Genomic DNA, 17954 nt, shown 5'->3' with positions numbered 1-17954 from the left:
TTTGCGCTAAGAACCTCTATGCAGCTTGTTAAAATGGGGCCCTAAACCTGGATTCTATCACCCTTTAGTAAAAGGGTTCCTATATTGTGTGTATGACAACTCAATCCAAAACACAAGGATGTATTCAGTTCTAAAGGGAAAGGGCTTAAAAAAGAAAGAAAAAAAAAGGCTGAACCAAAGAAATTGGGAGGAAACAGAAAGGATCAATTCATCAGATAAGTCATAACATTGGGATTCAGACATCAGCCATAACCTTTCAAACCCAACTCATACCAAATAAATCCAACAAACCTAGTATTATTGACATAATATTGGTTGCAGCTTTATTTATTTATAACATATTAAATTCTATAACCAATTCCAATAGTTGATAACAAATTTCAATCATACATCAAAATACAAACTTGCAATTTGTTGAATACTCATTGGAGCTTTCGGTAACGAAACTAGCTCTAATATCCACCAAATTACTTTATAACCTTTTGTGACTTACGGTGTCGTCAAGCCACCCATGAGTCCAATTTTCATAACCCAGATATCAAGCCTCAACTCCACTTCTTCTGATATAAATGTTCTTCTCTTTTCTAACAATCCCACAATCTCAGTCTCTAATCTCCCAATGTTATTTGCAACCCAACCAAACTTGGGTGGCTCCCATATATAGCATTCTGAGCAGGAACTTCTCTCTGAAGGGTAAGAGTAAGGAAGCTCTGGGAGCACATGATCAAACTTGTGGGCACAGAAGAACAACAATGTAATTGCTGTATTCTAGATGTTCTATAATCTTTTAAATGAGATGAACCACAGTCATTGTGGAAGTTATTACGTTAATCAGTGTGACTCAATGCAAATGCATGAATCAACTTATGAAGGACATTCATAACTTTGCAGCGGGGCTTTATTTTGATAAGAGATGCGTAAAAACTTGTTTCAGTCTCCCAGTGATTCATTCATAGTCACAGGGAATATCAACTAAGTCAATATTTAATGACTTTTATACCTAGAAAATCCAAATAAATTAATTTTTAAAACATAGTTATTTGAATTGCAACAAAATCATAACCACTATGCTTGACAATGCAACTGAATACCCTTTTTCCTCACAATGAGGAAGTTTCTAGAGCCCCTGCATCTACGTTTTGTGGCACCTATGGTGATCTAATAAAGGACAGGCTTGCCCGTCTGTTACTAGGCAGTGTATCTACAGTATGTAAAACAGTAGGAAATTAAGCCCTTGTATTCTGGGTCTAGAGGAGAAAGATACCAGAACTAAAGAATTTCCAAGGATGCTCTGTTCAGGAAAGGCTTTTGAAGCAGCAGCAATTGCCTCTCTTCATGACTAGCTAGGTCCTGTACAGGAAGAAGAGCTGCTCTAGATCAACTTGACCTAATCAAAGGAGAAGAACTAAAAGGAGATACATGAGAAGGATCTGGAATAAAGAGCCAGGAGGCTTTGGCTCAGTCACCAACAGAGGCCAATAGGTAACCATCACCGAGTGCTTGTGGAATCCACTTGTGGAATCCTTGAGACAACCCTCGGGAAATAATTAGGATCCATGGCACACTCAAAAGAGCCTCCTTTGGAAAATGGAAAGCAGTCCCATCATCAAGACTCAAAGTCTTCAACCCTAGGAAGCCCAACTCTGTTTCTGAGGGAATCGAACACTTGGTGCATCCCAAACACTCAAGACAAGAGATTTCTGTGAAAAATTGTTTTATTGGAATTCTTCAAAGAAATCTCCTTACGGAGTGCTTGGGATTTAGCTTAAGATTGTTGACTACAGCCCTTAAATCAGGGGTGTCCAATGTTGGTCCTCGAGGGCCGCAGTCCAGTCGGATTTTCAGGATTTCCCCAATGAATATACATGAGGTCTATTTGCATGCACTGCTTTCATTGTATGCTAATAGATCTCATGCATATTCATTGAGGAAATCCTGAAAACCCAACTGGATTGCGGCCCTCGAGGACCGACATTGGACACCCCTGCCTTAAATAAACTCACGATCTATGCATGCATGCTGATGCCACACAGTTTTAAAGCTCAGTGCACACTGATCTCTGTAAGCTCAAGAATATGAATACGATCGAATACCTTTTCAGCATTCTTACTCCTTAAATTAATTTGTTTTAAAAAGGAGACCACTGCATTATTGATTTTGTTGGGTATGGGTCAACACATGGAAGAGAAGTTCAAGGGCACAAAATGAAGAAAAACAAATTCACTTACCAAGTCAACAATGTAGTAAAATCTCACAACACACTCTAATGTTTGTTTTTCTTTCTTAAATGAAACAGTAAAACTTATTATTTTTGTGAAAAGATCAAGAAAATAAAGTTCTTAGACTGAAATAGAAGTGTGCCTCTAACTCAAGGCATGAATTCCTAAGTCTACTCAACACGACCATTAGCTGAAAGAAATGAGAGTATCAGTTGTACACCAGCAATTTGCAACAAATGACACGAGCTATGCTCTATGCTTGTGCTTCTTTGAGGAATCACCCTTGTTTGCCCTTGGCACGCCCTAAAATCACTCACTCAGACTTACTTTATTCTGTATTTTACTGGAAACAATCAAGAACCTTGCCTTAGAAAGGCAACAATAAGCTTCAGAAACAAATGCTCTAGCCAGTTGCTAATATCACTTTACAGCAACACCAGATTAACTGGTTCAGAAAGGAGCACAGGCATAACCAACCTCTTGGCAAAAACTGGGGGAAACACATGTTGAAACTAGGTATGCTTTAGGAAGTCACTTTGGATTGAAAGCACTTGCATTATATTTGGTCCTGAAACTATACTATTTCCTGAAGCCCTAGAAAATGAGATACTATCCCCCCCCCCCATCAATTCTATATATGACACTTTGAATTGTGTGAACCCAATTTGCTCCCATAACTTAATTGAATAATGAGCCAATTAGCACTGATTGGCATCTTAACTAGCAATTAGTGCAACCTGGATTTAATTGAAATTTAGGGGCAGGGTCCGCATGTAAGTTTTATGTGTGGCTCCAAAAACAGGGCAGGACAGTGTAGGGTCATGGGTGGATCAGGGGCGTTCCTCAAATTTATGCATGCAGTTACATAATAAAGAGGGATCCATGTCTAATTTATGCGTGAGGACAGACACCACTTTTCAACTGATGTAAATAGTTGCACCTACATTTAGTTGCAGCTTCTGGGCATAAGCACTATTCTATAAACCACACCTAACATTAAGTACTATTTATAAAATAGTGCTAAGCATTTTTTGGCACACATTTTTTAGCTAAAGAGAACTATTGTAATCCCTTTCACAATCTTGAAAATACATGCATCTGCTTCAAACAAATCTGGGGCCTAGCACCTTCCTACTTGCAAACACACTTCACTCTACACAACTCCACACGAACAACCAGAAACAAAAACATCTTTGCCTATCCTAAAATCACTGGCTGCAAATACAAATCCTTCCTTGACAGAACCTTCATGTTCCAAGCTAACAAACAACAATCCTGGCTGGAAAACTACATAAATAAAACCAGACAGACCTATAACGTATTCCGAAAATCAATCAAAACCACTCTGTTTGACAAATTCATCACCTAAACAGACCGACCTTCGCTCACCCCTACAAACCCGAAGCAATCTCTCAGGCAACCCCTCTCACTTCCCTCCCCTTACAACCCCTCTTACTTTCCCTCCCCTTACTACCCTTTTCTTCTATAACATTCCCCCTCATGCATTTATAATTCGCTGAATGTCTAGCCTTCTTTCGATGTGAACCGCCTAGAAGTTGTCTGACTATGGCGGTATAGAAAAATAAAGTTATTATTATTATTATTAGACAATATATATGCATATCATATACTTGTGATATATACACATATGTGTATGATATAATTTTATTTTATTTATTTTAGGTATTTATACCGCTTATCAAAGTTATCTAAGTGGTCTCAATATCCAATCATTGCATATGTAAAATAATATTGACAGCTTCTTGTAGAGAAAACATTCTTCAACAATGAAACTTTTTCAGTTCTACACTTATCCTAAGACAACTTCTGGGTCATGGCGTGGACCATGATTCATTTCCTCCTTCAGAGAATCCAGATCACAATTCCAATTCACTCATTGTTATAGATCTCTGAAGTTAATTTGTGAAGATCTTTATCACTGACAGAGACCTATAACAATGAGTGAACTGGAATTGTGCTCAGGGTCTCCTTGGATTGATGCGAGTGTCAATAGTAACACACTGCATGTCATAATTTAAAATAAAAAACAAAACAAAACAACATTACGGAGAATGGTGATATAGTGATAGACCCATGCTTTTTGACCTGAGGGCGCCTTGCAAGTGTGCTCTGCGGGGTATACTGCCATTTTTAGTTGGCTTCCTCTACTGAAATTCTCTATAACAATTAAAAAGAAAAAGGAAAAAAAAAAAAAATATATATATATATATATATATTTTATTTTGTGGTTGCTTGTCGCATCTTATTCAGTCAGTCTTTCACAAATGAGGTCTTCACTCTAAAGACCATCTGAGGCATTCCGAATCTTAACGTATATATTATTAAAACTTATTATACCACTCGTTCTTTTGACAGGTCCAAGCTGTTTACAAATATACAACTTAGAAGAGTGAAAGGAAGAATAAGGGCTTCTTTGACTTCTTCATTATTTCACCATAATAAAGTTTTAATGAGTTTTAAGACTGAGGCACAGCTTTATAGAACTTCAACTACTCCTTGATTCTGTAGGAGGTTCCACATACTCCTAAGTTCTCTTGTGTGCTGCTTATATATGCCAGCTGAGTCAGACTGAGCAGAGTTATATCCCCAGTATCAACTGAGCAGATGTGCCAAGGAACCTTATTGTCATTCTTCCCTCTTGCAGAGATTCCTAGCTGAATATCATGTGAAGGATGACAGTATGAATCACAACCCCACGAGGAGAACCAGAATTGTAATTTATTTGCCTATCCAAAGATTACTGGTTGTAGATATAGGTAATTTTTGGATAGAACTTTTATGTTTCAAGCAAGTAAACAACAGTCCTGATTTGGTAATTACATTAGTGCAGCCAGGTTGAGCTAGGCGCTTTTCGGAAAGAAATTAAAACTGCATTATTTGATAGATTTATTTCCTAAATAGAAATTACAAAATGTAATAATTCTTTAATAATTGCAATAAGTCTGCTCTGACTTCCTTAAGAAATATATTGTACTTTTGCTGTTTGTATTTTGTACTTTGCTGATTGTCCAGCTCTCTTTGATGTAAACCGCCGAGAAGTCGTCAGATTGTGGCGGTATAGAAGAATAAAGGTATTATTATTATTCTGGATAACTGTAGCACAGCCTTCAAAATGATACCATCATCTCCCTGCTCCAATTCCTCTATACTTTCTCCATCACATCCTTTAACAACTTGGCAGCCAATTGAGACATGCTTTTAGGCTATTATTCTTTTCTCTTGGACATTTCTTATTTCCCTCTTTCTGGTGTCTGGAAATTATTCTCTTACTTCTATCTTTGGTATTGACAACCAACCTCATCTGTTAGGCTTATTTTTGTTCAGGGTTTCAGCAAGGAGCTAAATTATGAGCAAAGATGATGGCTTTATTTTTATACACATTAATTTATCCACCTGCTGGTTCATAATCAGGTGAATATAACATGATAAACCCTTGCTTTTTGACATCTATATCCTACCCATGTACCCAACCCTTTTTAATTTTCTTCTCAGTCCTAAGGCTTCTGTAATAAATCTGTTGATCTTAATCTGAGGATGATATTTTGATCATTCACTACACTTCCAATACAACTCTCAATCTTGGTCCACTTCAGCAATGTTTGGATGCGGTCTCTAATTGACTACAAACATGTCGCTTAGTTTTGAATCTTCAAAAAAAACAAAACAAAACCAACACAGCCTGCTGGATTACAGGGCATGCTTCCATTCCTTCTGTTGCACCCATACTTTTTGGTTCTCCCATTCAGAAAGTAGATACATTTAGATATTTAGGTGTACTATTAGATTTAAAGCTAACATTTTCATTCCAGATATTCTCAGTTCTTAAATCTGTTTTTCTTGCACTTTACAAATTGTGATCAATTCGTAGCCACATAGATGAAGATGCTCAACACACTTTACCATGCTTTCCTGGCTCCAGTCTATGTTGTTTTATTTATGTATTCATTCAATTTTCTCTACCCAAGGGAGCTCAAAATGGTTTACATGAATTTATTAAGGTACTCAAGCATTTTCCCCTGTATGTTCTGGCAGACTCATAATCTACCTAATGTACCTGGGGCAATGGTGGGGGGGGGGGTTAAGTGACTTACCCAAGGTCTCCAGTAGCAGTATGGTTGCTGAGGCTGTAACTTTAACTACTGTGCCACACTCTCCCCCTTTAATAAAAAGATTTGAATATAAAATCATAAGTGTTTGAGGCCTATGCAAATGAGGACAGAGTCTTTGGGGATGGGGACAAGATGTGAATGCGACTAGAGTTTGTGGGGACGGGGACAGAGATGGAGCCTGCGGGGATGGGGCAGGGACAGAGACAGTACCTGCAGGAACGGGGACAGAGCTTGTGGGGACAAACTTTGTCCCCATATCATTCTCTAATGGGGAGTCTTATGAAAAATTAACATCCTTACAGAAAATCTTCTGCTATTGTTTAGATCAGCGTTTTTCAACCTTTTTACACCTATGGACCGGCAGAAATAAAAGAATTATTCTGTGGACCGGCATCGGTCTGTGGACCAGCGGTTGAAGAACACGGGGCTAAGTCGTGGGCCAGACCCCGCTCATCTCTACCCACTCTCCACCCCAAACCCCGCTACCCATAATAGTATTAATTGCACCTTGCACGTCCCGTACCTCATCTGGAAGCCTTTCCTCTGACGTTGCAATGTCAGAGAGAAGGCTTCTGGTTCAGGCGCAGGACGCCCGTAGGAGCCACTGCCCGTGGCTTTGTGTACTGAATCAGTTAGGAAGAGGGAGCTGACTCGAAGATAACGCCACATCGATCGCACCGTGGAACGGCGGTTGAAGAACACTGTTTTGGGCCTGATGCACGTGCTGGCCCTGTGGACCGGCAGGAAATTTCTGTGGACCGGCACTGGTCCGTGGACCGGTGGTTGAAGAACACTGGTTTAGATAACTATGAATGTTTCTAATTGTGTCACTGTCTTATCTGTCCAACTTTAATGGAGTTACTGTTAGTACATCACCTTGATTTATAAGTTAAAAAGGCAATTTTATCAAATATTAAACTGTCATAAACATATGAAGTACAAACATGAAAATTTGAAGTACAATGCTATTAGCGTTAGCTGCTAATAAGAAGTGTTTTTGTATTTATGTTTCGCATTGCTAGACTATGTTAATGCAAACTAACATGGATTGAAAGCCAAACAGATGGATGGCTCAGGATTTCAACAGGTCATTACCGGTCATCCATGACCTAAAGCTTTTTCAGCTTCTACAAATAAACATTTGTCTGAATGTTGTTTGTGCAAAAAAAAATTACAGTAAACTGTCATGAATTTAACCCTGGCACTGGACTTTAATCCAGCTGTATTTGCCTTCTTTCCTGTCACCCCACCATTATTTATACAGAAGGAATATTGGAATTCTCACTATGGAACAGATATGCGAAATAGCTTTCTTGTGTAAGTGAAATGAGAGAAACCTTAAGTATAATGGGATCTCTGTTTCATTTTTCAAAAAACCCCAACTATTATCCTACTTAGATACTATAGAAGACAGCAGCAAAACAATGATGCAAGTTAAAATTATAGCCTTGCATCAGCTTCAGAGATGAAAATCTGCACCCCATTGAAACTGAAACCAAATGCCAAATGAAAGCTATTGAAGATGCAAAAGCTATAGCCATTTCAGAAATTGAGAGCTTTCTTATTTAGAGAACTTGAAACTGTGGCGTTAATGATGATGAAGCAGTGAGATGAAGAGGACTTGAGATAATAAGATCTCTAGATGCGGAAAGATTGAATGGTCCACTGTGGAGCTGGTTTTGAATTCAGACGGTGATTTTATGACTTTCTTAAAAGCTTAATTTTTTTTTTTTTAACCGAATCACTGAACTGTGAATTTTATAATCCATGAGTGAAAAAAGAATCAATGTATTAGATAGGGGAATATTGATTTTTGTTTATAATTACTAAATATAGGCAAGATTGATACTATAGGATTTAATTCAGAAAATAACTAATGCTGGGAAAGCAACAATGTACTACCAAATTCGTTTTCACAGGGCTCGCTCCAGTTTCACTGCACTTATTGAGATAAGGGGCTCGCAGGAAACCTTATAGGACCTCTCTAATACAATACTAACCAAGGGGCTGTTTCTTCTTGTTGCATTCTCAATCCATGTCCATACAGTCAAACATTTGAGTGCACTCTCTGCCAAAGACCCGAGATTCCATTGGAACTCTAAATGCTGGCACACAATATGAGCCTCTCTTCCACACAGAGAAGTATCTGGTTGGAAAGCTGAGCCTATATCAAGTAAGGGTTGAAGTGAAGCCATTCCACATGAGATTTTATCTATAGAAATAAATTTTGTGAGTCCATAGATCAACCTCGATTGAGCTATTACAGCCTCCCTTACTATTTAAAAACAACTGATGCAGGAGATGACTGAAAGGTTGATTATAATCATCCCTATAAAATACTTGAAGAATACTTAATATGCTGTATTTATGACATTAGCATTCATACCACTTCTCACACTAACACGATTTAAATTCCCTCTCAACCATAATGGCTAAATAGATAGCAGAACTCAATGTTGCAGCTTTATTAACTTATCATAAGCCTGAAATTACAGCATCATGAACATTTTAAATCTATACACATTTCAAGACACCCAAACCAAGTGTGGCCTTCCCCAGCTCACAATAGCTAGTTAGTGATGAACTTGTTCCTCCTCTGATACCAGCATAATATTTAACAAGATTAAGGGCTCCTTTTACTAAGGTGCGTTAGGGCCTTAACGCACGGAATAGCGTGCACTAAATTGTTGCGTGCGCTAGACCTTAACGCCAGCATTGAGCTGGCGTTATTCTAGAAGTGTACCGTGCGGTTTAGCGTGCGGTAATTTTGTGTGCGCGCTAAAAACGCTAGCACACCTTAGTAAAAGGAGCCCTAAATCTCAGTGAAAGCCACAATGCATGATCATGCTTAGCTTGTGTGTGACCACTTATTCAAACTCCCTTACTTCCTCATTTTATCTTGTTCCCAGTCATATCTGGGTCCTAAACATCCCCATTAACCCCCCCCCTGCCCTCCCCAAACAAAAGCTATAACCATTCATAAACCAACATTCTTCATGCACCTTACTCACCACCTCCAATACCATAACACAGCCACACAGAAAAAAAAAGAGGGGAATAGAAGTGGTCCTCATACCTACACCAGACTCTCTACTTACTCCCTGTCCAATAACAGAATGCATAAAATATGAAAAAAAGGTGTATTCCCTGTTTTAATACTTCATAAGAAATTTTAAAAAAATACAAATCTGTTGTGAGGCTGAAAAAGCAGTATCATAATTTCAAAGGTCACTGGTTTGCTCATGATATCACAACACTATGCCACTATGCCATTAATTCTCCAAATACACTATTACGACAACTGCAGCAGTCTTCCTTATTCCTATTAAGTACAAGATGCATTGACCCTTATGCATCGTTTGACCTCTTAAGCCCTGAATGTGCAAATGTGCCACATCCCTCAAGGTTGAGTGCACAAACGTATTTCAGGTTGAAGTTTTGCTCATGTATGCAAAGGAACCAAACTCAAATGCGTCCAAAGAATCTATGTTCTACAGGGATCTCACAGCATGGATATAAATGTTTATTCAAATTAAAGGCAGACCTAGCAGTTAACATTATCAAACCCCCTCCCCAATCCAATAGGATGAAAACATAAAAACATCTCATTTTAAGAAAATATGGATCAGCCGCAAAGGGCTTCCATTGAGGAACTGCAGCTCTAGCAAAAGCAGTTGAAGAACCAAAATATTCTTTGCATTTTTTTCTGTAATGAAGCAGGCAAGGCAAATGATGGGATGTATCAATAGAAGCTTCATCAGCCGTAAACCTGAAGTCATAATGCCACTCTACAGAACCATGGTGAGACCCCATCTGGAATACTGTGTGCAATTCTGGAGGCCACATTACCGGAAAGATGTGCTTCGAGCTGAGTCGGTCCAGCGGATGGCCACTAGGATGGTCGCGGGGCTCAAAGGTCTCTCATACGAAGAAAGACTGGGCAAACTGCAGCTCTATACCCTAGAGGAGCGCAGGGAAAAGGGTGACATGATTGAGACATTTAAGTACGTCACGGGTCGTGTCGAGGTGGAAAACGATATATTCTTTCCCAGGGGACCCTCGGTCACAAGAGGGCACTTGCTCAAACTCAGAGGAGGGAAATTTAGTGGTGACACCAGGAAGTATTTCTTCACAGAAAGGGTGGTAGATCACTGGAACAGACTTCCGGTGCAGGTGATAAAGGCCACCAGCGTGCTCGACTTTAAGACTAAATGGGACATCCACGTGGGATCCCTACGAGGGTCGAGTTAAGGAACTAGGTCATTAGCATTCAGACTTAATGGGGTGGGTCAATAGAGTGGGCAGACTTGATGGGCTGTAGCCCTTTTCTGCCGTCATCTTTCTATGTTTCTAACAACTTCCTTCCAAACTGCTGCTGTCCTCAATGAGAGGTACAAATTTTGCACCTCTCTAGTTTAGCAATGTCTCCTTAATTAGTTCAGCTGAGGAGTGAAGTGACAGAAAGAGAATGGTTTCTGCATGAACATGTAAAAGATTTCATGAAAAGCAAGAAAACGATTATAACACAATGATTTGAGATATTTGATTTAAAAAATGGTACCATGCCACCTATCACCTGTGGTTGGCCTCCCCCTTGCTGTATCTCAAAGAACCAGATTCCAATGCTAAGTATAATTAATCAATTATAATTGTTTTCTTTACTGAAATCATCTGCCTGTCACTTTATTTATCCCTGGTGTTATCTCATGTTTACAAAGCCCACCACTGGCCATTAGTCTTGAAAGCTGTCTTACTGAGACGTGCATTTTCTTTGCTCTTAGGGCACCTTCCATATTACTCGATACTTGTGCCAGTACAGAATAAACAAAAGGGATCAGATAAGTAAGACTTAATAGTAAAACAGCCTAAAAGCACTTTATTTTAACTCTTTCACTATTGAACCTCTTGAACTTATTGTACCTCTATTTTTTTTTTAATTAATGGAAAATATTTTGGATTCTGAAAAAAAAAAATTGGAGTATACTTTCTTTTTTTTTTTATTCTTGATTGATTTTTAAAGCTTAAATAGTGCAATACAACAAATGTAACATATAATAATACAATAAAAGCACATTCAATTTACGCATGTTCTTAATCAACCATTTTCCCCCAACCACCCACTCCTAATGATTATTCAATAAAACACAAAAACATAGATTACCGCAAAAAGCCATACCCTTTTCTAATTGATATTATCTTCCCATCCATTCACCCACCCCCAAATGTAAGTACCCTAAAACAAAACTAAGACAGAAATAATCCCCCCTCGCTCCCACCCTTCCCTGGATATGTACCTAAATAAACAAAATTAATTCACATCAATAATCAATTATAAAGAGGTAACATAAGATGTCAATGGGCCCCATATCAATTTAAATATATTATCATGTCCCAAATTATCAGCGTTCATCTTTTCAAATCTATAACTGGAGCAAAAACTTGCCCATCAGAATAAAAAATTTAAACAATCATAATTTTCCCAGTTTCGGGTGATCATCTGGATGGCTATTCCAGTCATTATAAGGAAAAGACAACCTTTATAATGATCTATAAGGAGCTTAACATGTAATATTATACCGCAAATGACCGCCCCATACGCTAGTGGAATTGATGATTCCAAAATGTAATTAATTTTACCCCATATTGAAATGCAGAAAGCCTCAATTCACAGGTAGTAAAAATTTGGGGGACAACCTATTACCACCCTCTCAACAAACTTATATGCTTTGGGGGCAATAATTTGAACAACCCATTACTTGAAAACTACTCATATACGGTTGCTATTACAATGTGTAACTGCCAAGAGTAATTGCTCCCTTCAAAATTTAGGAGTGTTACTACAAGAAATGGTAGTTTTCAATTATTTACCTTTGGATTCTAAATATGGTACCCAGATTTGAGCACATGTCCAAGCTACGCACACAACTTAATTGGCTAATAAGCTGTTAATATTCAATTGAATGTTCACATAACAACCAATTAATTGGCATCAGTTAGGATTTACACACACATCTGTCTACACGCTATTCTATAATGCTGGGTGCTTAAACTCCCTAGCACTGAGCTCAAAGGGAGGGGGCATGGCAGCAATGAGAGTGCGGGTCATGAACATGCCAAAATGTTATGCACAGTGTTATAGAATAATAGGTCTTCATGCCTAACTTGGATGCTGGGGTTTACACCAGGGTTCACTAGGCATAAACCTGGCACCCTGGTTGGACGCAGAAATCAGTGCTAGGTGCTATTCTACGAAACGTATGCACCCTTTACAGAATAGCACTCAGTGCCAATCTCTCTAAGCATTATATTTTAGCACCATTTATATAATTTCCTCATAGTATATACCGTATTTTTTGTTCTATAAGACGCACTTTTTTTCCCCAAAAAATTGGTTGGAAATAAGGGTGCGTCTTACAGAGCGAATACCTGCCCCTCTCCCCCAGCCTTAATTCCTCCGGCGGTCCAGCGCTGTAGGGTAGGAGCTTTCAGCCTCCTGCCCTTTCCGTTGGCTGACTCCCTCTATGTCAGTGGCCTCAAACTCAAACCCTTAGTGGGGGCCACATTTTGGATTTGTAGGTACTAGGAGGGCCGCAGAAAAAATAGTTAATGTCTTATTAAAGAAATGACAACTTTGCATGAGGTAAAACTCTTTATAGTTTATAAATCTTTCCTTTAACAGTTAAAGGAAAGATTTATAAACTATAAAGAGTTTTACCTTATGCAAAATTGTCATTAACTATTTTTTCTGTGGCCCTCCAAGTACCCTATTTTTTCTGCAGCCCTCACATTTAAAGTTTAATATCTTTCCTTTCTCAAAACTGACACATTTCAATCACTATATTGAAAATAAAATCATTTTCCCTACCTTTGTTGGCTGGTGACTTTATTTTTCTGTGCTTTTAACTGTTTCCAGGGCCTTCTTGTCCTTTGACTGTTTTTCTCTCCGTCTTCACTTTCTGCCTTGCATCCATCTTTGGCATTAACTTAATATTCAATTTTTCTGCTTTCTTTTCACAATCTATGTTTCCATGTCTTACCTTCCCTTCTATCTCTTCTTCCGTCCCTATTTCCATAGTCTGACATCTCTTTCTTTCCTTTCTCTCCCTCCCTCATTCCTTCCTTCTATTCCCCTGGTCTGGCATCTGTCTCCTTCCATCCCCCAACTTTTTATTTCTTTCACCCTGCCCCCTTCTTTCTTTCTCTCTCTCTCCATGCCCCTTTCTTTCTATATGTCTGTCTTTCTCTCTCTCTCCATGCCCCCTTTCTTTCTTTCTTTCTTTCTCCATGCCCGCCCTTTCTTTCTTTCTTTCTTTCTCCATGCCCCTGTGTCCCGTCTCCCTTCTTTCTTTCTGTCTCCCTGTCCCCCCCTTTCTTTCTTTATTTCTCCCTGCCCTCCCCCAAGCCACCACCATTGGGGAACAGGCTGCCACCGCCGCAATCGGGGAACAGGCCAGCACCGAGGTCTTAGCTCTCCCTGCTTATGTTCCCCAGCTCAGAGCCGACCAATTCTCGCCACCCAACGTCAATTCTAACGTCGGAGAGGAAGTTCCGGGCCAGCCAGGCAGCAATTGGCTAGCCCGGAACTTCCTCCCTGACGTTAGAATTGACATCGGGTGGCGAGAATTGGTCAGCTCCGAGCTGGGGAAGATAAGCAGGGAGAGCTAAGACCTTGGTGCTGACCTGTTCCCCGATTGCGGTGGCTTGAGGGAGGGCAGTGAGAAGGGAAGGGAAGCAGATTGGGGACCCCTGCTTTAGGCAAGCCGCAGTCGCGGTCTGTATGTGATTGTCCACTCCACAATTGGAAAACTTGTGAAGTGGAGAGGACAGATCGCGGGCTGCAAAATAGTCCCTGAGGGGCCGCATGTGGCCCACAGGCCACGTGTTTGATACCGCTGCTCTATGTAGACACCACTATGTCTACAAGCTTACCCTCAGCACTGCTCCATGCCGGCACGGAGGAAGAGTTCCTGAAGCACGTCTCTTCAGCTCCCTGTTTTTGGCACCGGCGGGAGAAGGCAGCATTAAACCGCCACAGCAGACAAAAAAAGTTTTCAGCTCCAGTGGTGCTGTACAAAAGGGAGAAGGACCTCTGACATTGCAGAGGTTAAATACCGCCACTGCCGATGGACATTTTTTCTTCACAATGGCTGCTTGAAATGTAAGGACTCCCACCGACCACAAGGTAGCACATCGGGACTGGGAAATAGCCGGCGAAGCAGCAACATATCTCCGCAGCTCCCTCCCCTCCTGCCCTTTCCTCTGGCTGACTCCCGCAGCACGGGACAAGGCAGGAAGCAAAAAGCTCACACCTGCCTTCTGCACCACTTTGACTCTGACGCTGCTGTTCGGTAATCAGCCGGAGGAAAGGGCAGGAGGCTAAAAGCTCCTGCCCTACAGCGCTGGAACACCGGAGGAATTAAAGTAAAAGGGTGGACCCTGCCTGCTGGGGGTGGCCTGCCAGGGGGGGGGGCCCCTGCTTGCCTGTCACCAGGCCACTAGGCCTGCCTGCCTGCCTGACACTAAGCCACTAGGCCTGCCTGCCTGTCACCAGGCCACTAGGCTGCCTGCCTGCCTGCTACTAAGCCTGCTTGCCCTGTCTCTGCCTGACCTGTGTCCTGTCCTGGCTTACCCTGTGCCCTGTCCCGGCCTACCACTAGACCACCAGAGGGGGGACAGGGTACAGAGCCTAGCAGGGAGTGTGGAGTTGGGTGCAGAGCCTGGCAGGGATAATTTGGTTCAGAATGTTTTTTCTTGTTTTCCTCCTCTAAATCTAGGGTGCGTCTTATGGTCAGGTGCGTCATATGGAGCGAAAAAACGGTATGTTTGTTGTATACCATCTTGAAAATTAATTTTGCTGGGTAATTTATAAATTTATTAGAGTGAAGATCCACCCATGCACCTTGCAATTATTATTTATACAGACAATAGAGGGGAGGGGGGAGGTGATTAATGTGCATGCACTAGAAAACTGAACACTCACTAAAAACTTATTTTTCCCCCTCAGCTAAGAATATACAGTATGTTCTACAGAACCTGTGTGCATTTTTAGCTGAATCCAAGGAAGTTAATTATGAATCAGTCTATTTTACCCTCTAGAATATTTACTCAATTACAGGGCTTTGAAATTTGCCATCCCCATAACCTGAGGCTAATGCCAAAAGCCTTGAGTTAAATGAACGCTATCATTTAGAATCTAAAGATCACTGCAAAGTTCCAAATGAGAACATTATTTTAAATTTGGTTACATTCCAGTGTCTATTACAAAATCAAAGCATGCATATAAGGAACCCAACCCTCCAATCTTATCACCGCAGAAGGGCATTACTAACATTATAAACCTTTTTATAGTCAAAATAACTATTTTATAAAGACATGTTCTTCCAAGTTTCAAAGTAATTTTTTATCTAGAAGCCATTCACACACAACTCAGAGTACAAGCTTCGGAAAGGCCAAGCAAAAAAAATACCTACCTACGAAGACCGAACACCTAAGCAGTAGTAAATACAGTGCATGAGTTGTGGCCATCCCACATGATAAATCTTTTTCAACATGCAACTGTAGTACCCATATTAGTTACCAATAATTTCACATGTGATGGATAGCAAACTGTAGCCCTCATAATGTCAGAAAAAAAACAGGTGGTTACTACTCAATAAAGACAAATTATGCAAATTAGCCTGGTTCTTGGATCAAATATGCAAATGTATGCCATGAGTATTCACTCTCGTATGTAATCTGAACACTGGTTTTATTTGTGGCACTCAAGGACCAGAGCCCACCATCCCTCACAGTATTCAAAATCACATCTAATAAATGCAGAAGTCGTTACAATTTCTATATCCTAACTTACTATTAGTTTACTGCAGTGATTCTAGATCAAGGAACTAGGAAGCCCATTGCCATCCATTAGCAAATGCCTGTCAACTTCTCACCAGGTAAACTGCAACCACTCCTGGGTAATTTAATTCACTTCACAGTTTCAGGACTTATTTAACAATGCATGAGCTTTATATTTCAAAGTTCACTGTGTTCTCATCTTTGGCCTAATCTACATGTGAAAACAACAAAAAATCCCCCATAATCATGTCTTAAAAACTAGTATTGAATTTATGATAATCAAGATGGACAGTTTTCTTTGATTCAAACAGTCTAAAAGCCATTTGTTTCAATGACCATATCAAAGGCAACATTAATGGATTGCCACATTCTCCCTAGAAATGTTTGCCAGCTGCGCGGCATGAAGGAGCAGCCATGTGGGGGCAGGGAAGCACTGCATAGCATACTAAACTTTTCTGTTATCTAAGTGGTCATCCGAGTGGTCAGTTGCATCAGCCATGTGGTCCAAGTTATCCAAGTGGTCAGTTACATCATTCATGTGGTGCACCTATTCAAAAGGTCCTGGGAAGAACACTAGATTATAAAAATTATATACAATTATCCCCAAATTCTACAAGTAGCACCTAAAAAATAAATCAGCACCAAGTAAAATGGTACTTAGCGTAATTCTTCAAGGTGCACGTATCTTTTACAGAAACATGGTAAGCGCCTGTGCATCACATAACTTTTAGGTGCACCCATTTAGAACAGCTAAAACCAGGACTAAAGGCCAGATTCACTAAACGCACCAATCGTGTCCCGACTAGTTTACGATCATTCCCCGACCCCGACCTGATTCACTAACCTTGTGCCCGATCATTCTCCCACCTGATCTGATCCACCCATGCAAATGAGGGGAAATGGCATGCTAATTTCCCCTGATGCAGCAGAAATTGCGAAACAGGGCCTGTCGGGAAGTCTATAGCTTTCTCTCCCGTGCAACAGAGTGACAGCAACACTGAGAGAATAGCATGGACTGCTAAGATTTGAATCACGCCCAGAGGATAGAGCGCAAATCGAAGATAAGTTTTCCTATCAATTGCTATCCAGTCCTTTATGAAATGTTGGTTTAAAATTATATGGAGTTTAAAACTATAAGGAGTTTTTGTAGACCAAGGATGTTTTTTTCCTATGTATGGCAAAGCACAGCTAACAGAGTTTTTCCAGGTGACAACTATCCCTGGAAAGAACTTTTTCTCCGTTAATGGTAGAAAACTATCTCTGAGTACCTCTGAGGCAGTAGGGTTTTCTGAATATATTTTGTTTGATGAAGGATGCTAAGTAGGAAGTCATCAATTCACTAAACAGAACAAGAAACACCGATTGGGTTTGCCAATCCAAAATGAAGCAACTGCTGAGGACCAGTCGCTTACTGTCCTAGCTGACTCTCCTGCTTTCTGCTGCCCTGAAATAAACACAACCCTTAAAATAAAAAATGAAACTGTACATTATTCCCCAATAAAAAATAAAACTGTACATTACTCCCCATATATTCTGTGCAGTACTGTGCGAGCCCATGGTTTTAACCACGGATTAAAAGCGTGTTCTGTTCCATAATCTGGCTGCAGGTTGTTCTGTTCCATAATCTGACTAAAGCGTGTTCTGTTCTATTAAATTGAAACGTCCACGCAAGTGCACTGCAGCCACCCCCTCCCCCTTTATTTTGACCTCGCTTCTGCGGAGAGCAAGCACATGCGCAGATCGCATCTACAGCCAACCAGGATGGTAT

The 17954-nt window shown here is 40.3% G+C and overlaps 1 protein-coding gene across 3 annotated transcripts in view; it reads right to left on the bottom strand.

The window, feature by feature from the left end:
• The window catches only part of LOC117359264 (roundabout homolog 1), a 613895-nt gene that overhangs the window by 366056 nt on the left and 229885 nt on the right, over positions 1-17954 (bottom strand). The gene's annotated exons all lie outside the window — the stretch shown is intronic.

This window comes from Geotrypetes seraphini, chromosome 4 (genome assembly GCF_902459505.1).
Source record: "Geotrypetes seraphini chromosome 4, aGeoSer1.1, whole genome shotgun sequence".
Lineage (NCBI taxonomy): Eukaryota > Metazoa > Chordata > Amphibia > Gymnophiona > Dermophiidae > Geotrypetes > Geotrypetes seraphini.
This window is presented reverse-complemented; position numbering and strand designations above follow the sequence as displayed.